The following is a 26,698-nucleotide window of genomic DNA, read 5'->3' as shown; positions in this document are numbered from 1 at the left end:
AATCCCTGGGTTGGGAAGATTCCCTGGAGAAGGGAAAGCCTATACACTCCAGTATTCTGGCCTGGAGAATTCCATGGACTGTATAGTCCATGGGGTCGCAAAGAGTCGGACATGACTGAGCGACTTTCACTTCACTTCAAGGTATCAGTCATCATGAGGCTTACAGGAAATATCAGACACAAAGTTACATTGCAAAGCTAAATAATTCTGTTCAAATACTGGTTTTGATAATTAGATATGATGTGGACATTTAAATGACACCATTCAGATGAAGCCTAATTCTACCCCCTCTGAGGTTCACAAGACATTTTTCTCTTCTAGGAAGTGAGAAGGCAATTTTTACTCCTGGTTACTCTCACCCCAGCCCCACTTTAGAAAGGGCTTGTCTCTCCAGTGGCTTCCCCTGATGCTACTGCTGTTGCTAAGCAACAAAGAGCTAAGCAGGAGCAAAATGTAATTGTCCCAGGAAGGGAATTCCAGGTCTGACAATGACTGGATTGTAGTTTTGGAATCTCTGCCTTCTTGGATGCATGAAATTCACTACAGGAAGATTTCTTATCACATGGTTCCTTCTGCAGATGCTCCAAGAGGGCAACTTTCACTACTTGAAAGGTGGGGGAAGGAGCATTCTTCTGGGTTGTCACTTTCTGGCTCCCTGGCACATTTTTTGTCACTGTGATTTCAGAGAGCCCCACATCTGCAGCAACATTTGGAATGTTCCCAATTCCTAACTGAGCCTTAGGAACCCAGCTATAAGAAATTTATGTGTATATCACTGTGTATGGTGCAGGAGCTGAAAGGAGATTGGAAGGAATACTACAGGTGATGCAAGGTCTTCATTGCACCTAAAACTCCACCTACTTGGTCCAAAACAGACAGAGGTATGCACAGAAAGGTGTTGTAAGGACACCTTATTTATATTGAGGGGAATTTATTGAAATGATACAGAGGAACCTCAAGGAAGGCAAATACAGGAAGTATACAAGGCCTTGTGGGATCTGGGAAGTTGCCAGGCAGCTCCTCTCTCTCTTCCTCTCCAGGGTTACACTGTCTCTTGTCTGTGCCTTTCTTATCTATTGGTTTCACCTTTTCGGAGACAAAGGCCAAGGGCCGTGAAAGGGAACCTGCTTCAGGAAGCTGAAACAAATTGCTCAAAGTTACCACTCTAGTTTGCAAAACTGGGCTTTGAAGCTCAGTTGTCTGATTCCAGAGCATACCCTCTTATTCACAGACCCATACAGCTGCTCTATTGCAGTACTGCCTAGTCAAGAAGCAGCACAGAGACACCTGGATGTTCCTTAAATCACGCCTTTAGAATGAATTGAATGAGTTTGTTGATTTCAGCCTTCTAAATAAAAGCAATCACAGTAACATTAAAACTTTGAATTATAGAGCTGGAGGGTCCATTAAAGATCATTTGGACCAAGAAATTCACTTAAGAGAGGAGAGAAAACTGAGAACCAAAAAGATAAACTAATAAATTTCCCCAATTTCCAGGCAGGTGACATAGCCAGGTTTTGAAACCAGAACATTATACTCAGCTACCAGGGCTTAATTGCATCCTCTGCAAACCAACTCAGACTATGAAAAAGAGAACAAAGAACTAGGAGCTTCCCTGGTGGCTCAGTGGTAAAGAATTCTCCTGCCAACACAGGAGACACGAGTTCAATCCCTGGTCCAGGAAGATTCCCCATGCCATAGAGCAACTAAGCCCATGAGCCAAAACAATTGAGCCTGTGCTCTAAAACCCAAGAGCCACAACTATGGAGCCCATGTACTGCAGCTACTGAAGCCTGCATGCCCTGGAACCTGTGCTCTACTAGAAGAGACTGCAGTGAGAGACTCATGCACTGCAACTAGAGAGTAGCCGCTTCATGCCGCAATTAGAGAAAGCCTGCAGGCAGCAATGAAGACTCAGCACAGCAAAAAATAATAATTAAATAAAATTATTTTAAAGAAAAGAACTAGAAGGTTCACCAAATGGGCATACCCATGAAACTTCATAATAGGAAGATTTGGGCATGTTAGCTTTAAGAAAATAATTTGGCATATACTTTTGTGATTGTCCATTTTTACTCCAAATTATAGACCAGAGGAAAGAAAATAGGGTTGAATCCTTCACAGTTAGACTGATATTCTCTCAGCAATTATTTTAATTTTTGTCTTGTAATAATTAAGAGTCAGTTCAGTCGCTCAGTTGTGTCCAACTCTGCAAACCCATGGACTGCAGCATGCCTGGCTTCCCTGTCTATCACCAACTCCCAGAGCCTACTCAAACTCATGTCCATCGAGTCATTGATGCCATCCAACCGTCTCATCCTCTGTCGTCCCCTTCTCCTCCTGCCTTCAATCTTACCCAGCATCAGGGTCTTTTCTAGTGAGTCAGTTATTCCCATCAGGTGGCCAAAGTATTGGAGTTTCAGCTTCAGCATCAGTCCTTCCAATGAATATTCAGGACTGATTTCCTTTAGGATGGACTGGTTGGATCTCCTTGCAGTCCAAGGGACTCTCAAGAGTCTTATCCAACACCACAGTTCAAAGGCATCAATTCTTCGGCACTCAATTTTCTTTATAGTCCAACTCTCACATCCATACATAACTACTGGAAAAACCATAGCTTTGACTACATAGATCTTTGATAGCAAAGTCATGTCTCTGTTTTTTAATATGCTGTCTAGGTTGATCATAACTTTTCTTCTGAGGAGCAAGCGTCTTTTAATTTCATGGCTGCAGTGATTTTGGAGCCAAAAAAATAATAAAGTCTGTCACTGTTTCCATTGTTTCCCTATCTATTTGCCATGAAGTGATTGAAATGGATACCATGATCTTAGCTTTCTGAATGTTGTTTTAAGCCAACTTTTTCACTCTCCTCTTTCACTTTCATCAAGAGGCTCTTTAGTTCTTCACTTTCTGCCATAAGGGTGGTGTCATCTGCATATGTGAGGTTATTGATATTTCTTCTGGCAAAACTGATTCCAGCTTGTGCTTCATCCAGCCTGGCATTTTGCATGATGTACTCTGCATATAAGTTAAATAAGCAGGATGACAATATGCAGCCTTGACCTACTCCTTTCCCGATTTGGAACCATTCTGTTGTTTCATATCCAGTTCTAACTGTTGCTTTTTGACCTGCATACAGATTTCTCAAGAGGCAGGTCAGGTGGTCTGGTATTCCCATCTTTTTAAGAATTTTCCACAGTTTGTTGTGATCCACACAAAGGCTTTGGAATACTCAATAAAGCAGAAATAGATGTTTTTCTGGAACTCTCTTGCTTTTTCGATGATCCAGCAGATGTTGGCAATTTGATCTCTGGTTCCTCTGCCTTTTCTAAATCCAGCTTGAACACAATTGAGAGTCAGAAGATATATTAGAGGAAAAAGTAGAAGAAAAATATATTTTGAGAAATTAAGAATAAGAACTTGTATATGGGGTATTTCCAAAAAAGATTGGTGAAGCATGATTGGGAATCCTGGCTCAGATAGTAAAGAATCTGCCTGCAATGATGGAGACACAGGAGATGCAGTTTCATTCTCTGGGTCAGGAAGATCCCCTGCTGAAGGAAATGGCAACTCAGTCCAGTATTCTTGCCTGGAAAATCCCACGGACAGAGGAGCCTGGTGGATTACAGTCCATGGGGTCACAAAGAGTTGGATACAGCTAAGTGACTAACACACACACACACAAAGCAAAAACAATTATTTGATGTCATATGTTCATATTGAAAGATATAGGATTCATCCATTCATCCTGCAAGTTACTGGGTACAGGGCATAATGAAAAGGACTGTGAGCTGTATAAAGAAGGGTAATATACCATCTCAGCATTTAGACAGGAACTCATAAGCTTTAGTTTCCGACCTGCAGAGAAGTTGATTCAAGATAATTCTAAGTTCAATCAGAAATTATGACCAAGCATAATAACTTACAATTTTGCTTATCCAGACCCTCAGTTAGTTTTACCAAAGTTATCACTTTCTGAACATCTCACATAGTATTATACTAAACAATTTCCCCTGTAGAAAATATTTAGGTACCTGCAGTTGATTCTATTGTCTTTAATAATCTGTATCATCTACTATAAAAATTAGAAGAAACTGGTATCTAAGGTGAATGATCATCAAGCCCTGAGACTTTCCTCAATCAATTAAATTATATGTGTCTGTGTATGTATTTACATCCTAGTCTTCAGTTTCTCAATGGTGAATTCCTGCTCATTAGATAATAAGATAATATGTACAAAATGCTAAGTACAGTGGTTAATGGGATCGTAAGTAGGCAGATGGGAATCAGTTCAGTCAGTTCAGTTGCTCAGTCGTGTCTGACTCTCTGCGACCCCATGAATTGCAGCACGCCAGGCCTCTCTGTCCATCACCAACTCCCAGAGTCTACCCAAACCCATGTCCATTGAGTCGGTGATACCATCCAACCATCTCATCCTCTGTCGTCCCCTTCTCCTCCCGCCACCAATCCTACCCAGCATTAGGGTCTTTTCCAATGAGTCAACCCTTCGCATGGGGTGGCCAAAGTATTGCAGTTTCAGCTTCAACATCAGACCTTACAATGAACACCCAGGATTGATCTCTTTTAGGATGGATTGATTGGATCTCCTTGCAGTCCAAGGGACTCTCAAGAGTCTTCTCCAACACCACAGTACAAAAGCATCAATTCTTCGGTGCTCAGCTTTCTTCACCATCCAACTCTCACATCCATACATGACCACTGGAAAAACCATAGCCTTGACTAGACGGACTTTTGTTGGCAAAGTAATGTCTCTGCTTTTAAATATGCTATCTAGGTTGGCCATAACCTTCCTTCCAAGGAGTAAGCGTCTTTGAATTTCATGACTGCAGTCACCATCAGCAGCGATTCTGGAGCCCAAAAAAATAAAGTCTGACACTGTTTCCACATCTATTTCCCATGAAGTGATGGGACCAGATGCCATGATCTTAGTTTTCTGAATGCTGAGCTTTAAGCCAACTTTTTCACTCTCCTCTTTCACCTTCATCAAGAGGTTCTTTAATTCTTCTTCACTTTCTGCCATAAGGGTGGTGTCATCCGCATATCTGAGGTTATTGATATTCCTCCTGGCAATCTTGATTCCAGCTTGTGTTTCTTCCAGCCCAGCGTTTCTCATGATGTACTCTGCATATAAGTTAAATAAGCAGGGTGACAATATACAGCCTTGACGTACTCCTTTTCCTATTTGGAACCAGTCTGTTGTTCCATGTCCAGTTCTAACTGTTGCTTCCTGACCTGCATACAGGTTTCTCAAGAGACAGGTCAGATGGTCTGGTATTCCCATCTCTTTCAGAATTTTCCACAGTTTATTGTGATCCACACAGTCAAAGGCTTTGGCATAGTCAATAAAGCAGAAATAGATGTTTTTCTGGAACTCTCTTGCTTTTTCGATGATCCAGCGGATATTGACAATTTGATCTCTGGTTCCTCTGCCTTTTCTAAAACCAGCTTGAACATCTGGAAGTTCACGGTTCACGTATTGCTGAAGCCTGGCTTGGAGAATTTTGAGCATTACTTTACTAGCATGTGAGATGAGTGCAATTGTGCGGTATTTTGAGCATTCTTTGGCATTGCCTTTCTTTGGGATTGGAACGAAAACTGATCTTTTCCAGTCCTGTGGCCACTGCTGAGTTTTCCAAATTTGCTGGCATATTGAGTGTAGCACTTTCACAGCATCACCTTTGAGGATTTGAAATAGCTCAACTGGAATTCCATCACCTCCACTAGCTTTGTTCATAGTGATGCTTTCTAAGGCCCGCTTGACTTCACATTCCAGGATGTCTGGCTCTAGGTGAGTGATCACACCATCGTGATTATCTGGGTCGTGAAGATCTTTTTTGTACAGTTCTTCTGTGTATTCTTGCCACCTCTTCTTAATATCTTCTGCTTCTGTTAGGTCCATACCATTTCTGTCCTTTATCGAGCCTATCTTTGCATGAAATGTTCCTTTGATATCTCTAATTTTCTTGAAGAGATCTCTAGTCTTTCCCAATCTGTTGCAACTAGGTTATCTTTTTTCTTAATTGAAGTATAGTTGTTTTACAATGTTATTTTAGGTGTTAGATTCAGATATCCAGCAAATATACATATATGTATATATATATTCATATATATGTGTGTGTGTTAGTTGCTTAGTCGCGTCCAACTCTTTGCAACCCCACAGACCACAGCCCAACTGTCCATGGGATTCTCCAGGCAAGAACACTGGAGTGGGTTGCCATTTCCTTCTCTAAAAGGAACTATAGAAAGAAAAAAAGTGAAGTCGCTCAGTCATGTCTGACTGTTTGCGACCCTATGGACTGTAGTCTACCAGGCTCCCCCATCTATGGAATTTTCCAGGCAAGAGTACTGGAGTGGGTTGCCGTTTCCTTCTCCATTCATATATATATAGATGTTCTTTTTCAGATTCTTTTCCATTATAGGTTATGAGAAGATATTGAATATAGTTCCCTGTGCTATACAGTAGGTCCTTGTTGTTTATAAATTTTATATATAGCAGTGCTTGATTACCTTTGTTTTCTGTATGAATTCTCATTTGTTCAGGTAGCCTACAATTCTGCTTATAGTGATATACCATCTTTTGGAGATTATGACTATTTGTTGTTGCTATTCAGTCACTAAGTCGTGTCCAACTCTCTGTGATCCCACGGACTACAGCACACAAGGCTTCCCTGTCCTTCATTATCTCCTGGAGTTTGCTCAAACTCATTTTCATTGAGTTGGTGATACCATCTAATAATCTCATCCTCTGCCACTCTCTTCTCTTTTTGCCTTCAATCCTTCCCAGGATGAGGGTCTTTTCCAATGAGTCAGTTTTTTGCATCAGGTGGCCGAAGTATTGGAGCTTCAGCATCAGTCCTTCCAATGAATATTCAGGATTGATTTCCTTTAGGAGTGACTGTTTTGATCTCCTTGTTGCCCAAGGGACTCTCAAGAATCCTCTCCAACACCACAATTCAAAAGCATCGATTCTTTGGCACTCAGACTTCTTTATGGTCCAACTCTCACATGCATACATGACTACTGGAAAAACCATAGCTTTGACTATATGAAACTTTGTGGGCAAAGTGAAGTCTTTGCTTTTTAATATACTATCTAGGTTTGTCATAACTTTTCTTCCAAAGAGCAAGCGTCTTTTAATTTTGTGGCTGCAGTCACCATCCAGACTTTGGAGTCCAAGAAAATAAAATCTGTGTCACTGCTTCCACAGTGATAGATTATTATTTGTATCTAATGCTTTATCCATGGGAGCAATCTGTATGTAGTTGCAGAGTTGTGACACATAATACAATTATCTCAAACTAACATACTCAAGTTTAAAAGAACAAAGGAGAAAGGAAATGAGCAAATTAATAACATTTAATTTTGTTTAACCTTAGTGCATAAGATAAAGCATTCACTTGATTATATAGTGTTCTTTAAGTAAGGGTGCCTCCCTGTGAAACTGGTAACAAAGTATTTTCTCTAGTGTCAGACACAAGACTGATAAAAGGCAATTCTACTTCTTATCTAGAGATTCACATATTTATTAGTGTGTCAGGATAGGTGTGAAAAGGGTCAGAGCTCAGTGCTATATCTGTTCAGAAGGTGTGGCAGACTCTGTGGGGGAAGCCCCCTAAAAGCAGTGGACCAGCCATATAGGCAGGGCAAGCTTCCAGCAGAGATATCAATGTTTAGTCATAGCTTCTATAAAGGGACAAAGGTAAAGTTGTAGGTGCACCAGCAGGTAGGCAGATCATGATAAAAATGAATACATAGCAGCAAACACTGCAGGCAACATCTGCACGTTCTGTTCGTGGCCTGGGAGAAAAAGGAGGTTGTCAGACTAAGAAGGAAACCCAGATCTGGACCCAGATCAAGTCAGGTCATTAGAAATGGTGGTCATAATAGAAATTAAAGCAAAAATGAAGTCTTCTGAATCCACTGGATTACAATGATGCCCAAGAAGGTAACTCTGAAACTCAAAGAGGGACTTTGGCAGTCATATTGGAGCACCGATGGGGCAGTGAATCCTGTCAAATGTTATTACAGAAATAGACTGTCCTGGGAGGAAATCAGATATTCAGCATCAAGTCATGTCATGCTGCCCCAACACTACTAGCACAATGATTGTGTTCTAAGTGAAGTCACTCAGTCGTGTCTGACTCTTTGTGACCCCATGGACTGTAAGCCTACCAGGCTCCTCCATCCATGGGATTTTCCAGGCAAGAGTACTGGAGTGGGTTGCCATTTCCTTCTCCAGGGGATCTTCCCAACCCAGGGATCGAACCTGGGGCTCCTGCATTGCAGGCAAATGCTTTACCTTTTGAGCCACCAGGGAAGCTGGCACAATGATTGGGTTCTAAGCATCACCCTATGGGCTCAAGAAGAGACTGGAGAGACTACTTAAGTTCATTCATACATCAGACTGCTTTGATGCCTGGAATGGGTTGAACTTTTATGCAGAAATCAATTTGTCTGCTGTGGAAATGTGAGGAAGATATCAGCAGAAGAACTGAGGTGGCAGAGTGAGAGATGTTGTTAAAAAGGTCCTTAAAGGGTGTAAAGACAATTTCATTTATATTGAGAAACAGCTTTTACTCAGGTTCTAGCTTTTAGTTCATTAGTTTAAAGAGTAAATTTTAAAAACTTGTGAACTTAGAAAAAATTAGAATTATTATCTAATTGAATGTGAATTAGTATGAATACAAATGTTCTGTTTTACCCAATAGATTTTAAGTAAGTCAGGAAGAGAAACAAGCATTTGCTTCAGCATTTGCAAAATATTTATTGAATAACAATATACTGCTAGAGACTTTCTTTATCATAGATTTCTCTCTTGCAGCAACTCCTCCCCAACAATTAATACCTACCGCTGCCACCACAGCCCCCACAATCTTCTACATAAGCTATTTTCTGTATTTATCACCAATCTCTTTCTACAGCTCCTAGATAAAATATTTGTCTGCCTAGTCCTTGTCACCCTGAAGAAGAGCTGCCAAAAACATGGGGTTCTACCTTTCCAATTATAGTGAGTTAGGAGACTCTGCCCTTGCTGAGGTGGGGAGAAGAAGCCCAGACATGAAGAACAGACCAGCTCAGAACATTCAAGAGTTTTGGTCAGAGGAGAAAATGGCTAGCTTAATCATTTTCTATGATAGTAGATATTAGATGATTTGCAGCCTCTGGCCAGGCCTCTCCCATTTGAATCTCCTCTACTTTCTTATTGATATTCCCAAACTCTCTCTACCCTTGTACATATCTTCACTGGCTAAACAGAACTTAAGGTTAAGATTTACATTGACTTACAATAGGTTTTTGGTTATGTGGAAGGATAAGTAGACTTCTTTTCTGGAGAAGACTCTTGAGAGTCCCTTGGACTGCAAGGAGATCCAACCAGTCTATCCTAAAGGAGATTAGTCCTGAGTGTTAATTGGAAGAACTGATGTTGAAGTTGAAACTTCAATACTTTGGCCACCTGATATGAAGAGCTGACTCATTTGAAAAGACCCTGATGCTGGGAAATATTGAAGGTGGGAGGAGAAGGGGACGACAGAGGTTGAGATGGTTGGATGGCATCACCGACTCAATGGACATGAGTTTGAGTAAACTCTTGGAGTTGGTGATGAACAGGGACGCCTGGCGTGCTGCAGTCCACGGGGTTCCAAAGAGTCGGACAGGACTGAGCGACTGAACTGAACTGAACTGAACTGATTCTAGCTCTAATGAAGTGGTTTGTATCATACCTACCCACCCTCTAAGAACATAGCACATCTGTTTGAAGGCATTTGAGAGTACCTAAGGAAGCCAAAACATGAAATGTCAGGATCCCCAAAAGAAGGGAAAAGAATTGAGGAAAGTCAGATACTCTGCACTGCTTTTCCTTCAAATATTTGCTGATTAAGAAGACTCACATGGAGTAAGAGTATGAGCAACCAAGCAGAAAGGAGTAACTAAAAAGTAGAAAAGCTAAGCAGAGTCTGACTATATCACGAGGCTGGGAGACAAAAAAATGTAGTTCAGGACTTCCAAGGCAGCCAGGACTTGAGCAGCCAGTCACAGAGAGAAACACAACCCTGAGAAGTAAGCTCTTGTGCTGATTTTCCTCTTGTGGAATGTGATGATTCCTAAGGAACATGTAGCATGGGACAAAAAATATTATAATTCAGGCCCAACCAAGAAGGATGGATTCTGGTAAATATTCCCAGGCTTTCATTTGGAATCCTGGAAGTCTCTCTTCTTAGGAGTAAGAATAAACTCAAAAGGACTAGGTCTTACAGTACTAGAAGTCCAGCTCCAAATTAATTCAATATCAGATTAAATTAAGGTGAGCAGTATGTAAGAATCAAAAGAATATTTTATCTGGAGGAAAATAACATGAATTAGAACTTCTATGATTTTTATACATGTGCCAGATGTGGCATCAATCAAAATTTGATAGGCATTCAAGGAGATGGAGAAAAGAAAAAAATAGATAATTAAAACATTAAAAGTTGATCCCGATTTGGAATTACCAGACATGGAGTATAAAATAATTGTGATTAACATATTAAGAAAAAAAAGAAAAGTTGCAAACTTTCACAAGATTCATACATTTCTTTAAAAATGAAACAGGAATTCTAGAAGAAAAAATTCAGAAACAGAAAGTAAAGTCTCTATAAATGGGTTTACTGAACAACTAGATACAATTTAAGAGACAACTGGTAAACTGGAAGTTAGGTCAACATTTATGAGATGCTCGGAGTAATTTTTTTAAATAGAAAAATAAAAACTTTAGTTTTTGCAAAAAAAACTGTTGATGAACTTATTGTCAGTTATGTATGTTTGAGTTTGTTTATGTGTGTTGAAAGTGAAAGTGAAATTTGCTCAGTCATGTCTGACTCTTTGTGACTCCATGGACTATACAGTCCAAGGAATTCTCCAGGCCAGAATACTGGAATGGGTAGCCTTTCTCTTCCCCAGGGGATCATCCCAACCCAGGGATCGAACCAAGGTCTCACTCATTGCAGGCGGACTCTTTACCAGCTGAGCCACAAGGGAAGCCCAAGAATACTGGAGTGGGTAGCCTATCCCTTCTCCAGGGGATCTTCCTGACCCAGGAATCGAACCGGGGTCTCCTACATTACAGGCGGATTCTTGACCAACTGAGCTATCAGGGAAGTATAAATAATATTCTTTTTTAAAATTGAAGTATAGTTGATTTACAATATTTTGTTACTTTCATGTGTACAGCATATTCAGTTTTTTTGTAGATTATATTCCATTATAGGTTATCACAAGATATTGTATATAATTTCCTGTGCTATACAGTAAATCCTTGATGACTATCTATTTTATGTACAGTAGTTGGTATTTGTGAATACCATATTCTAATTTGTACTTCCCTCCTCCTTCTCCCCTTTGGTAAGCATAAGTTTTTTTTATGTCTGTAAGTCTGTTTCTGCTTTGTATACACATTCATTAGTATTGTTTTTTAGACTTCCTATATGAGTAATATTATATAGCATTTGTCTTTCTCTCTCTGACTTATTTCACTAAGCACAATTTTCCCTAGGTCCATCCGTGTTGATGCCATGGTAATATTTCATACCTTTTTATGGCTGAATAATATTCCATCACACACATACACACACACACACACATCTCACATCTTCTTAAACTAATCATCTGTGATGCTCACTTTGGTTGCTTCTGTGTCTTGATTATTGTGAGTAGTGATACTATGAACATTGGGGTGCATGTATCTTCTTAAGCTACTGTTCTTATTTTTCTTTCTGGATATATAACCACAAGTGTGATTGCTGGATGATATTGTAATTCTAGTTTTAGTTTTTTGGAATATGTCCATACTGCTTTCCCCAGTGGCTGCACCAATTTACATTTTCACCAACAGTATACAAGAATTCCCTTTCCTTCACATCCTTGCCAACATGTATTATTTATAGACTTTTTTTGTTACAGCCATTCTGATAGGTATGAGGTGATACCTCAGTATGGTATTATTTGCGTTTCTCTAATAATTAGTGATGTTGAGCATCTTTTCCTGTATCTGTTGGTCATCTGTATATATTTGGAGAAATGTCTGATTAGGTCTTCTGCCCATTTTTTGATTGTTTGTTTGTTTGATATTGAGCTGCATGAGCTGGTTGTATATTTTGGATAGTAATCCCTTGCTGCTTATATCATTTGCAAATATTGTCTCCTATTTCACAAGTTGTCTTTTCACTTTGTTGATGGTTTCCTTTGATGTGCAAAAGCTTTTAAGGTTGATTAAGTCCTATTTGTTTATTTTTGTTTTCATATCTTTTACCTTGAGAGATTGATCTCAGAAAACATTGTTACAATTTATGTGAAAGAATGTTTCATTTATATTCTCTTCTAGGAGTTTTATGGTATCATGTTTTACACTTAGGTCTTTAAACCATTTTGGGCTTAGTTTTTCACTGTTTTAAATGCAGCTGTCCACCTTTCCCAGCAGCACTTGTTGAAGAGATTATTTTTTCTCCATTGTATATTCTTGCTTCCTTTGTCATAGATTAATTAAATGTAGGTGGGTGGGTTTACTTTTGGGCTCTTTATTCTGCTCTATTGATTTATGTGTCTGTATTTATGACACTATGACACTGTTTTGATTATTGTAGCTTTGTAGTATAGTCTGAAATGTGGAAGGATTATACCTCCAAATTTGTTCTTTTTTCCTCAGGATTGTTTTGGCAATTCAGAATCTTTTGTGGTTTCATATAAATTTTAGGATACTTTGTCCTATTTTTGTGAAAAATATCCTGTATCTTGATAGGGATTGCATTAAATCTGTAGATTGCTTTGGGTAGTATGGCCATTTTAATAATTTCAATCCATCAAATCCAAGAACATGGGAGTATCTTCCCATTTCTTCACATCATCTTCAATTTCCTTCAATATTTTATGGTTCTCAATCAACATTTTATAGCTTTCAGAGTATAGATCTTTTGCTTGTTTTGTTAAATTTATTCTTAGGTATTTTATTTATAAATAATATTCTTCTATGTATATATATGCAAATATTTAGTTTCAATTGAACACTGAATGTGTAACAACAAAGAAGATATAATCCTGGCTTTTCTCAAATTTATGGTTTAATGGCAATGCTTACATAGAGAAAGTAAAAAGGGAGAAATAAAAGAAGAGAGGGAGAAGAAAAGAAGGACATCTTTTCTCATACTTCAGAGATAAAGTCAAGAAGAGATAATTATTTAAATTAATCTAGCTTTTATTTATTATTTATTTTAACCTCATAATCATCCTTTTCTATTACTTGGTTAATTCAGATTAATTTTCAATTTTTAATTTTGTTTGGACCACATGTCTCAGCTCATTCCTGTTTTTATTTTATCATATTTTATAAACTGAACATCTTGTAATTTTATGTATCCCCCTAAGATCTTTATTTGGATAATTTGCATGATTTTTAGAAGAAGGATTCTGAATGAGCCATGAATATTAACATGATATCAAGTATGGTTGAGTATTGAATAAGTATTTGTATGAAACAAATATTTGATAACTTTGCATCATCTTTTATGCTACATTTATTAGAGAAAATTTAAGGTCTTGGAAATTAAAATATTAATTTATAAACTTAAAGATTATTAAGTAAATAAAGCTGTATTTGAAAAGACAGGAACTAAAAATGGAAAATGGTTGTCTTATACAAGACAAAATGGATATTGAAGCCCATCCTTCCTTTCAACACTGTAGTTTATTGTATGTCTCTTCTCCAGTCTTTTCCTCCTCTTCTCTCCCTACCTGTGAGCATCAGTTTTCTTTCAGGGTTTGCTGTTCCCAGAAATCTTTACCTCTGAAGAACCATTGCACTTTCCATTTTTATCACTTATTGACTCATTTCCTACCTATTTCTCTAGGCATTTTCCTTCACATACACATCTTATCTCTAACTCAAAACCCCTTCAATCAGTAGACATTTAATACAAGATGCTATGGAAAGAATAAACAATATACTTACCCTCCCATACACCCATGGATATACATAGAGCTCTGATGGCTTCTGATTCATCGTTGCCTAATTCTTAATAGAACTTGTTCAGTCAATAAGTCATGTCCACCTCTTTGCAACCCCATTGTCTGCAGTGCACCAAGCTTCCCTGTCCTTCACTATCTCCTGTAGTTTGCTCAAACTCATGTCCACTAAGTCAGTGAGGCTATCTAACCATCTCATCATTTATTGCCTGCTTCTTTTCCTGCCTAATATCAATTTACTCATTAGTCTCTCACATAATAGAATCTCCACATTTTTGATGAACACTAGAAATATAGATTTTACTTTCAGCTACCTTCACATCCAGGTGTGGCTGGATGATTTTGGCCAATATAATGAAAATAATAGTGGCATGTGATATGTCACTCCTTATCCCTATTCTAATACCTACAATGCAGGTGCTGCCATCTTGGACCATGAGGTTGAGACTATGTACTATAAAGCAACAAGATAGGTAGAAGCATGACACTTGAAGCACTATGCCAGTCAGAATTGCCTGGCCAGATTTTGATTTTACGTGGAGAAACTACTCTCTTGCAGTTTCTGTTATTTTAGGGTTTCCTTTATTCACTCCTAACCTATCCTAACTGACCAGAGCTCTTTATCAGAATGTCATGCTAATATTCCTGTGCTTCAATACTCTCATAGTATAATAATAATGACCCTTCAGTATTATAAGACTATTTTAGACAGAAGTAAAATTTAGTTGTCATTGAATTCCAAGTTAGTACACATTTCTTACATTTGGTTGGTTCTTTAACAATGAAGAATATCTATCAATAAAGGGCACTTCCTAGCTGAAACATGTCCCTCATCAAATGAAATGACTATCCATAAACTTATTTAATTGTGTTAAGATATTGTCTCCAGGGATTTCCTGTTAAAATATTAGTTTATGCCTGAATGAATATCTATCAATTACAGTCTAGGTTAATGTCTCAAAGGATCTAAAATTGGCAAGTGGGGAATGTCAATTTTAGTATGACTTCCAGAAAAAAAGCTTTAGTTCTAGAGTAAAGAGAACTTTTAGTTAGCTGAAGACTTATCTCTTATGACAAAGTTTCTGTGGTGCAACTAATGAGTTAATCTTTGAGGTTCTAGGTATAATTAAAATGAACATTTTTAAGCAAAATGATGCTCACTCCTGAGAGCTCTCGTAACTGCTAGAACTGAGATGTTCCCATCACAGCTATCGTCACTCCACACCCTTTCCCAGCTTCTTTTATTCAGTTCATATTTTCCTACTTTCTGTTATGTCCCCTGAGCTCAAAGTACTCTGTTTTTCAAGGTAAAACTAATACTTCTATTAATTAATCCATCTTAGACTGTTAATGACTGCCCTGTGTGCATGTAGGCATGTTAATGCCTCCCTCTCATTAGATGTCCCCTGCAGTGGCTGTAGTGGAGCGTCAGCCTTGCTGTACTCTGCTTAGTAGGGAAAGTAATTGTGTGGAAGTATTTCTTGGAACATTCTCTGGAATTCCACCTAAGAAGCATCTCTCTTATGCTTTGATAGCTTGACTCCTTAGGAAAACCAACATTGGGATAGAAAGAGAAGGGGTAAAACTGAGGCTAGCTAAAACTTAGGCATCTGGCCTCACCATTCAGGAAATACTGACTAACATTATCCTGTAGGACTAGAAACAATAATTGGAACTGATCCAACCATAGTCCTGAACAGGGCAAAAGACCTCTGGAGACTCCTGGCTGACTTGGGTTTGTCATTTGAGAAAAACACTCAGGAGGTCTTGAGTGAAACCTAAGTAGTTATTGAAAGTGATGAGGAACTTGGAGTTTATGCTGAATTTCTGTAAAATTTACATTTTATGCTTTAAACTTGGGTTTAAAGAATGAATAGAGTAACATGAAGGGAGAAAATTTGAGAGTGAATTGAAGAATTGAAGGTAATGATGAATTGCCATTCCATCTGTGTGATATCTTTAGTTTTGGGGTGAGTATCATAGATACGATATGATCTTTATGGAGACTGATCTAGAGAAAAAATATCTCTGAATTTCCCCAGATTTATCTGCATCTCAGAGAAAACTTGGCATAATAGAAAGAGGATGAGATGGTTGGATGGCACCACCGACTTGATGGATATGAGTTTGAGCAAGCTTCGGGAGTTGGAGATGGACAGGGAAGCCCGGCGTGCTGCAGTCCATGGGGTCACAAAGAGTTGGACATGACTGAGCAACTGAATTGAACTGAACTAGGTTTCTCATAGCTTTTCTTCCAAGGAGCAAGTGTCTTTTAATTCCATGGCTGCAGTCACCATCTGCTGTGTTTTTGGAACCCAAGAAAATAAAGTCTGTCACGTTTCCATTGTTTCCCCATCTATTTGCCATGAAGTGATGGGGATTTCATCAATCATATTATTTCAGCCACCATCAGGCTGAATTCAGGCAGCCTAAGCCAAAATGATCAATTAAGCTGGGAGGTCTAGACACCAAATATCTAGAACCTCTCAGGTCCACAGTTATCTACATAATGAGGCTAAAATTTCTTGCCCACTTAATGACTCAACTTACTTTCTGAATCAAATTAGGTTATAAATGTTGCAATCCTCTGAAAGTTAAAGTGCTGTATAAGTGGACAGCACATTAATCAACAGGCTTGTCATTGTAGAGTCTAATCAGATCAATTAAGATCAATCAAGTCAACCAAGACTGAAGGAGAGAGCCAGTTACCATGTAAAAACAGCCTGCTTTAGGGCCGTCCCTTGTGTCCAATTTACCACTTTTTCCTATTTTTACTCCTGTTTAGTCCTGGAAACACTGCAAGTGATTTCCATCTGATTTAGGGAAGTAATGGAGCAAAGAGACTATCTGTAAACATAAAGAATACAATGAGAAACATTATGTGTGTATATAAAGAAAGTGAAATAAAACCAGGCAAAAAATTTTTACAGCTTGTCTCAAAAGAATTATAAAATTAGTAGATGAAGGGTATGTTGTTACATTTTTATGTTTGCATTTTGCCAATGGAAGGGCCTCATAATATTTTTACTATACTTGTAGACTTGGCTCTTCTGCCTATAACATGGATTGAAAGCTGATTCTCTGGAATTGGGGACTGCTGGGAAGTGAAATGATTCCAGGGATGGGAGACAGCCTGATGTTATGATGGGCCAGGCTTTTTTAGCATCTCCTCTGGGCACAGAGCTGAGCAGGTGCATGGCATCATGTCTGACTGTGCTGCTCATGCCAAAGCTTCCATCAGACATTCTTAAAGATACTCTTCTTTTCTACTCTCCATCCTCCTCATTTTGTACTCCATCATAAAAAGGAAAGCAAACCAAAACAAAACAAGTGTTAATTACAAAAGGGCCTTATGATTCCAACTTTGTTTTCTGTTGTTTATTGTTCAGTCACTAAGTCATGTCCGACTCATTGTGACCCCATGGACTGAAGCACACCAGGCTTCCCTGTCCTTCACTATGTCCTGGAGTTTGCTGAAACTCATATCCATTGAGTCATGATGTCATCCAACTATCTCATCCTCTGTCACCCCTTCTCTTCCTGCCTTCAATCTTTCTGAGCATCAGGGTCTTTTCCAATGAGTCAGCTCTTCACATCAGGAGGCCAAAGTATTGGAACTTCAGCTTCAGCACCAGTCCTTCCAATGAATATTCAGAGTTGATTTTCTTTAGGATTAACTGATTTGATCTCTTTGCAATTCAAGGGACTCTCAAGAGTCTTCTCCAACAGCACAGTTTGAAAGCATCAATTCTTTGGCGCTCAGCCTTCTTTATGGTCCAACTCTCACATCCCTCCATGACTCCTGGAAAAACCATACTTTCGATTATATAGACCTTTGTCAGCAAAGCAATGTCTTTGATTTTTAATATGTTGTCCAAGTTTTTCATAGCTTTTCTTCCAAGGAGCAAAGATCTTTTAATTTCATGGCTGCAGTCATTGTCTGCAGTGATTTTGGAACCCAAGAAAATGAAATCTGTCACTGTTTTCATTTTCTCCTCATCTGTTTGCCATAAAGTGATGGGACTGGACGCCATGATCTTAGTTTTTTGAATGTTGAGTTTTAAGCCAACTTTTTCACTCTGCTCTTTCACTTTCATCCAGAGGCTCTCTAGTTTTTCTTCACTTTCAGCCCTTAGGAGGGTATCATCTGTATATCTGTAGTTGCTGAAATTTCTCCCAGCAATCTTGATTGGGATCAAGATTGTGCTTCATCCAGCCTGGCATTTTCTTGATGTACTCTACATATAAGTTAAATAAGCAGGGTGACAATATACAGCCTTGACATATTCCTTTCCCAATTTTGAACCAGTCCATTGTTCCATGTCTGGTTCTAACTGTTGCTTCTTAGCCAGCATAGAAGTTTCTCAAGAGGAAGTTAAGGTAGTCTGGTATCCCATTTAAGAGTTCTCCACAATTTGCTGTAATTCACACAGTCAGAAGCTTTAGCATACTTAGTGAAGCAGAAGTAGACATTTTTCTGGAATTCTCTTGCTTTTTCTATGATCCAACAGATGCTGGCAATTTGATCTCTGGTTCCTCTGCCTTTTCTAAATCCATCTTGTACATATGGAATTTCTTGGTTCATATACTGCTGAAGCCTAGTTTGAAGGATTTTGAGCATAATCTTACTAGCATGTGAAATGAGTGCAATGAGATAGTAGTTTGAACATTCTTTGGTAATGTCTTTCTTTGGGATTGGAATGAAAACCAACCTTTTCCAGTCCTGTGGCCACTACTGAGTTTTCCAAATTTGTTGGCAGATTGAGTATGGCACTATAATAACATCATCTTTTAGTATTGTGAATATCTCAGTTGGAATTCCATCACCTCCACTAGCTTTGTTCATAGTGACGATTCCTAAGGCCCACTTAATTTAACCCTCCAGGATGTCTAGCTCTAGGTAGGTGATCACACCATGGTGGTTACCTGAGTCATTAAGACCTTTTTTGTACAGTTCTTCTGTGTATTCTTGCCACCTCTTCTTAATCTCTTCTGCTTCTGTTAGGTCCTTGCAGTTTCTGTCTTTATTGTGCCCATTTTTGTATGAAATCTTCCCTTGGTATCTCTAATTGTCTTGAAGAGATCTCTAATCTTTCCCATAGATTTTTTTCCTCTATTTTTTTGTATTGTTCACTTAAGAAGTCTTTATTATCTTTCCTTGCTATTCTTTGGAACTCTGCATTCAGTTGTGTATATCTTTCCCATTCTCCTTTGCCTTTCCCATTCTCCTTTCTCTTCTTTTCTCAGCTATTTGTAAGTCCTCCTCAGAAAACCATTTTGTTTTCCTGCATTTCTTTTCTTTTGAGATGGTTTTGGTCATGCCTCCTGTACAATGTTACGGATAGTTCTTCAGCCGTATTACTTCAGGCACTCTTTCTATCAGATCTAATCTCTTGAATCTATTTGTCACTTCCACTGTATAATCATAAGGAATTTGATTTAGGTCATAACAGTAAAGCATCTGCCTACAATGCAGGAGACCCAGGTTCGATCCCTGTGTCAGGAAGATCCTCTGGAGAAGGAAATGGCAACCCACTCCAGTATTCTTGCCTGGAAAATCCCTTGGATGGAGGAACTTGGTAGGCTACAGTCCATGGGTTCACAGAAAGTCAGACACGACTGAGCAACTTCACTTTCACTTTGAATGGCCTAGTGGTTTTCTCTACTTGCTTCAATTTAAGTTTAATTTTGCATTAAGAGTTCATGATCTGAGCCATAGTCATCTCCAGGACTTGTTTTTCTGACTATATAGAGCTTTTCCATCCCTGGCTGCAGAGAATGTAATCAATCGGATTTCGGTATTGACCATCTGGTGATATCCATGTGTAGAGTCGTCTCTTGTGTTGTTGGAAGAGGGTGTTTGCTATGTCCAGTGTGTTCTCTTGGAAAAACTCTTTTAGCCTTTGCCTTGCTTCATTTTGTATTTCAAGGCCAAACTTGCCTTGAGTTTATGGGGCTACAGATACTCCAGGTATCTCTTGACTTCCTACTTTTGCATTCCAATCCACTATGATGAAAAGGACATCTTTTTTTGGTGTTAGTTCTAGAAGGTCTTGTAGGTCTTCATAGAACTGTTTGACTTCAGCTTCTTCCGCATTAGTGGTTGGGGCATAGACTTGGATTACTGTGATGTTAAATAGTTTGCCTTAGAAACAAACCAAGATCATTTTGTTGTTTGTGAAATTGCACCTAAGTACCGGATTTTGGACTCTTTTGTTGACTATGAGGGCTACACCATTTCTTCTAAGGGATTCTTGCCCATAGTAGTAGATATAATGGTCATCTGATTTAACTTCACCCATTCCTGTCCATTTCAGTTCACTGATTCCTCAAATGTCTGAGTGACATTCCTAAAATAGCGATATTTACTCTTGCTATCTCCTTTTTGAGTCAGACACAACTGAACAACTGAATAACAAGAAATCTCCTTTTTGACCACATCCAATTTACCTTGATTCACCAACTTTGATGCTTATTCTTTATTACCCTGATATTGTCAATGCTTTTTAATGATTAACGCTTCAGTATTTGATCTATATCTGAAGACATTTTACTCCTGCTTTGCAAATTTGTTAATTTGTTTATTCAGTTTGCTATGGACTAAACTGCATACCTCAAATATTCCTATGTTGAAACCTTAATCCCTAATGTGGCTATATTTAGAGATAGGGCTTTTAGGAGGCAACTAAAGTTAAATGAAATCAGAAGGGTATGTCCCTAACCTGATATGATTGGTGGCCTTATAAGAAGAGTAGGAGAGAGAGACCCAGAAGGTAGCCATCTGCAAGCCAAGATTGATCTCACTAGGAATCAAATTGGCTGGCACCTTCATCTTGGATTTTTCAGCTTCAAGTGCAGTGAGAATATGAATTTCTGTTGCTTAAGCCATCCAGGCTATGGTATTTTGTTACGGTGGCCAAAGCTGACAAATACACAGTTAGGTTGATTGGGCTTTTTAATTCTCTATCAATTAGAAGAATCAATTTGTCTATTAAATTATGAAGCCATTTGTGCTTCTCAAATATGCACTGCCTACACTATTCAAAAAACAAGATGGTGGTGTCCAAAGGGGTTGCATAACTTGATAACATTTTTCCAGTGATAAGCATCTCAAGTCTAGCACCAGAGCCTATTTTAGTGTGTTTAAACCACTGCACAAATCAGATACCATCAAATCCAGAGCCTTGTCTCCAGTGCCAAAATAATCCATCTAAACATGATTCAAAATCCAGAAATCATAAAAAGAGGATTAATAAAAATGACTATGTTGAAAAAAAGAGTTGTGATCAGCAAAAACTAAAGCAAAATAAAACTTTACCATGAGCAAGTCAAAATTTAAATGACAGACTAGATAGTGCAAAGAGTTTTGCAATTTAGATCATAGACCAATAACTTTATAAGAAAAGCAAATAAAAAGACAGTTCACAGTAAAAGAAACATGAACACCTTTCACATTTATGAAAAGATTCTCTCTACACCCCTCATAATAAAAGAAATGCAAATTTAAATTTTACTGAGACGTTATTCTTCATCTGTTAGATGGGGAAAATCCAAAAGTTTTATACTACATTCTTTTCAAGTCTGTGGGGTAACAGTCACTCTCATTCATGACAGAAGGGAAAATAAGTACATGCCTTCTGGAGAGTAAGTAAAAAATATCCAAAATTTTAAGTATATCCTTTTGACCCAGATTGTCATTTACAAGAATTGATATTATGTGTAATATAACTTGCAAAAGTATAAAATGGCTTTTGTCCAAAATTATTCATTCAGAATTATTTGTAAAAGTAAACAAATGGGAAAGACCCAAAAGTCCATCAATGAGAGACTGCTCAAATAAACTATGGCATTAATCATATGATGGAAAACACTAAACTAAGAAGAGAGAGATGAAGACCCTGTTTATGTACTGATATGGAAAGATCTCCAAGGCATATTGTTAGGTGAGAAAAGCAAACGATAAATGTTATGCTAACTTTAAAAAATCAAATACTTATAATGACCTAAATAAGTACTGCAAGATATACAAGCTTGTCAGTGTCTTATGAGGATGGAGATTAGTGAGCATGAGGCCAAAGGAGGATAAGAAAGAGAGTGAGACTTTTGACTACACATGTTCCTAAAATAATTTTTGTTTTTTGAACCATGTGAATTCATTACCTATTCAAAGCTAGACTATTCATAACTAATAGAAAAATAAAACAATAGAAAGAGAGAGAGAGAGAAATCCATGAGGGGATTCCATGAGAAGAATCCAATATTCTCCTCGGTAATCCATGTCTCTTTGTTCTATTTTTTTGATGTGAAGAAAGTCTTCATCATGGCTCTTTTCAGTAGTTTCAGATTAATTACAACTTTTCTTGGCAGTTTAAAAAATACATATAGAAGAGTTAGTAACTGCATGTTCTGAAAATGCAATATTTAAAAGAAATTTGGCCAAGAAAACACAATAACACTAGAATAATCTTGCCACAGTTTAAAATGTTCTCAATTACTGGCTACCTGTCTATAATGGAAATAACAAAGACCTTAGAGACTAGTCAATTTGCGTGCAAATCTCATTTCTGTCACTAGCAACCTTCGTGTTCTTGGATGAATATCTTTACTACTAAACTTCAGTTACTGCTCTCTGATGGTCATTGTAGTAATATCCGTAGTAGATGTACTGAATATCCATTAAGATTATTCAGGTTAAAGAGCTGGAATTGGTAGGTTTGTCATAGAGGGTAGCTATTTTTAGATGATTTCTATGTTGTCACTGTGAAAATTCCATAAAGCCTGCAGTTATTTGCAAAATAAAGGCAGTCTACAGAGTCAATAACATTTCACCTACTTGAAATTTTACCATCTTCAATCTCACTTACCACCAGAGTACAGAAAAAGAAAGAAACAAGCAATGGCTCTCAGTAGCAAAACAGATTCTGCAAATATCTGCATGAATGGTTGTGCATTTGACTCTTAGAAGAGTCCCCTAAAAGCCCCCTTTAGAGCTGATTTGGCTTTGATTTCATGGTAGTGCTAAGAACAAAATTAGAGAAGGAACTGACAGAGTCATATTTACTGTCCAATGAAAGTGACAGACAATGGCCTGAGAGGAGAGCCATAAAAAGCAAACACAGTAACTTAAGACCATAACATTTGAGAGCTTTTTATCTAGGAATACATATCTATAGATACATATCCCAATAAGTTGTGAAGACCTTGCTGTTTCAGGCCAGATCCATAGCAAATATTTATCCAACAGCTTGACAAGGTATGGAAGAATAAAGATTTTCACTAAAAATAGTTAAAATAAAAATTAATGTTGATACTTAAATACCTGCTTATGTCAAAAGTTGTTATCTTTAATTATTCATTCCCTGTGTTTTATCACGAATAGCTAAAATTTCACTGTATTCAGTACCTTTTGTTAGAAAGTGTTAGTCATTCAGTCGTGTCCAACTCTTTGTGACCCCATGGACTGTAGCCTACCAGGATCCTCTATGCATAGAATTCTCCAGGCAGGAATACTGGAGTGGATATCCATTCCCTTCTCCAAGGGATCTTCTTGATCCAGGGACAAAACCTGGGTCTCCTGCACTGCAGGCAGATTCTTTACCATCTGAGACACCAGGGCAGTCCTTTTAGAAATAGAAATTCTAACAGAAAAATCTGGTCTTAGATAAATAAAACCTCTAAATTAACTTAAAACAAGAAAGCTGCACAACAAATAGGATGTTGTTCTTATGTGCTCATGGAAACTCCTGTAAACAAATAGAACAAAATTACCTGTACTGCCTCTGATTTAAGGCTTACAGCATGGCGTGTAATATTTTCCACCAGGTTCTCTATTCGAGTTATTCCTATTTGTTTAAATTTTCAGAAATCCAAGAGCTGAATAAGTCACTTTTGCAAGCTGCAAATTGCTTTGAGGGGAAACATTTCAGTTGTTGTGTATGTAACTTAGTAAAAGTGAAAGTAAAAGAGAAAGTGTCATAGTTGCTCAGTTGTGTTGACTCTTTGTGACCCTATGAACTGCAGCCCATCAGTCTCCTCTGTCCATGGAATTCTCTAGGTAAGAATACTGAAGTGGGTTGCCATTTCCTTCTCCAGGGGATCTTTCCAATCTAGGGATCAACCCTAGGTCTCCTGCATTGCAAACAGATTAATGATATCTTCTTTTGGGCCATGGAACAGAGATCTTAATTCCTGTTGAGCTTTTGTATAGAGACAGGCATGAAGAAGGTGCTTGCCCTGAAAACTTTGATGCCATACACCTGGGATTACTACAACTCTTCTCAGTAAGAGAACTGCAAGAAATCCTGCCATATTTTCCAAACAAGTAGCAATCAAACTGCCAGTGCACCCTCTGCATCACATATTTTTTAGATGACATATGTGGTTATGTTCTTTTGGGTCAACATTCTTCCTTTATTATGTGCAGTCCCCAGTCACTCTGCAAATAGTTATGCCACTTCTGTGGCTGCTAACCACAGAAATTGTAGGACCATATTCAAAAGTGTGTTTATTATGGAAAGTGACAAGTTGCTTTTATTGTTGTTATCATCATACCAACAAAATAATAATGAAGAATCAACTCATGTTTGTTAATTGAATCCCACTTCAACCACAGAGTACAGATCCGTAACCTCCAGGTTCCCTGAACTGATTGCAAGTCTGTATATTTGTATGTGGGAAATGGTGGGGGGGGGGCAGGAGAGAGGTACCAGAATCACCTGGGAACTTATTCCAAGTGTTCTTGCACACTTCTATAGTTTTCTCTCATCCCCAATTCATTTGAATACATACTTGTGAGGGAGTTTTGTGGATTTAGAAAAAAAAGTTTCCCAGATGATTCTGATACATTAAATACAATAATAATAATACATATCATATAATAGAAAATATTTATTGTATGTGCTCTACAGGCTGGACATGTTCCTAAATTCTACCCTTTCCTGTTTAAGACCTTTTCTCTGTGATTAATACAATAAGTTGATATTACAGTTTGGAAATTAACTGCATAATGTTATCCACAGACTTTTCCCTATCCCCTTGTAATAAATTTTAAAATGTTTTCATAAGAAAACATGGTACATTGAAAGAACAACTCTTTCTTGTGTGCTATATGTGGCTTTGAATAGAAAATATTATCCTGAACCTCAGTTTCCTTATTTGTGGTACATGTGGATAATAAAAGCCTCTTTGTCAGAGTCAACACTTTATATTAAAATAAAATAAATGCAGTTGTATCATGCAGTGAGTACTTTTGCAGAAGCTTGTAGTATAAGTAAAACATGTGCTTATATATGATTTTTGCCTCCAGAGGAAGTATCACCTGAGGCAAAAGCTTAGAGCTCTGTGTTATAATTCCTGTAGCCTTATAACACTCAGCATCATTCCAAGTATATAAGGAAGAACTCACTTTACATTTACTTGTGGATTAGAAACATAAGGTGAGATGAGGTGATAGGCTTGGAACTCTGGACTTTGCTGGTCCTGGACAAAGGCAGAGCTACAGGTCAAAGGAATTGGAGGAAAAAAGCTGTGCAAAACGAAAATGGGGACCACTAGAGATAACCGGTTCTCCTAATCTGTTTTCCCAAGGTCTGGCCCTATCACAGTTGCATAGCCTTGAACCACCCACCTTGAAGGCTGGGAAATCTGTATCTTTCCCACCCACCCTCTTCCATTCCAAATACCTCTCCTTAAAATACACAAAAGTTGAGGCTGGGGTGGTGTGATTAATACAAGCCTGTCTGGAGTGCAATTCCATCACCCCATGGCCTTCTCATTTTTTTAGATGGTGAGAAAATGCTTTTCACAGCTATGATGACACAGCCAGAAATATCACCTTTTGAAGACATCATAACTGTGAGATATGACACTCTTTCAGCCGTTAGAAGGTTATTTGCTGTAGCCATTAAATACAGCCCTGTCACTCCCACTCACCTGAGCCATATTTCCTCCTTCAATAGATTATCCATAAATACAGGCTCAGGTACAAATACAAATAATGAACATTCACAGCTAAAAAGACCTGCACAGTCAGATCTTGCCAAAGGGCAGAGCTTTCCCTCTAAGAAAGAAGTGATCCTGCTGTGGAGCAGGCTCAGCAGAACCCAGAGGCCAGATCTCCTTGAAGGGTCTCAGAGGCTCAGGTCAATGTAGCTTCTCCAGTCTCTGAGTAATACAGACCTCTTGCCTACTAAATTCCAAGGGTGTAGCTGTCTGCCCATTTGCTAGTCCATTCTACTTTGCTGCCATTTGTTAATTAGAACGAGTTATTAGCTGCAGCTTATCTAGTATTTAATTCTAGTTACTATTAATATTGGTAATAATGCATTACACATGTGTAGATTCTACAATTTCCAAAACACAGGCAAATAGTGTACTCATTTAATCAAATATATTGTATATGTATATAAATATGTTTTCCTAAGCCAGAAGATTTATTAAGCATTTTATGTGTGCTGTGAAATGAAAATATCTTCTGCCATACTGATAAACAAGAAATGTCACAGCCATCAGCAATATCTGGCCTCCAAATGTGAATGAGGGCTCCCCAAACTGTGATACAGTGGGTGCTGCCAACCCCCATGATGAGCTGGGGGAATGCAAGAAGCAAGGTGAACAAGGAAACAGAATAGGCCCCAGATAACTGAGGTGCATATGAAAGGAATGAATTCAGTAAGCCCAGAGGATT

General features: G+C 38.2%; 1 protein-coding gene across 2 annotated transcripts in view; it reads right to left on the bottom strand.

The window, feature by feature from the left end:
- Positions 1 to 26,698, bottom strand: part of SETBP1 (SET binding protein 1) — an 890,090-nt gene that overhangs the window by 416,559 nt on the left and 446,833 nt on the right. The window lies entirely within an intron of this gene.

This window comes from Giraffa tippelskirchi, chromosome 14 (genome assembly GCF_054371585.1).
Source record: "Giraffa tippelskirchi isolate mGirTip1 chromosome 14, T2T-mGirTip1v1.2.pri, whole genome shotgun sequence".
In the NCBI taxonomy this organism is placed as follows: Eukaryota; Metazoa; Chordata; class Mammalia; order Artiodactyla; family Giraffidae; genus Giraffa; species Giraffa tippelskirchi.
The sequence above is the reverse complement of the archived record's forward strand: the minus strand, read 5'-3'. Positions and strand labels throughout refer to the sequence as shown.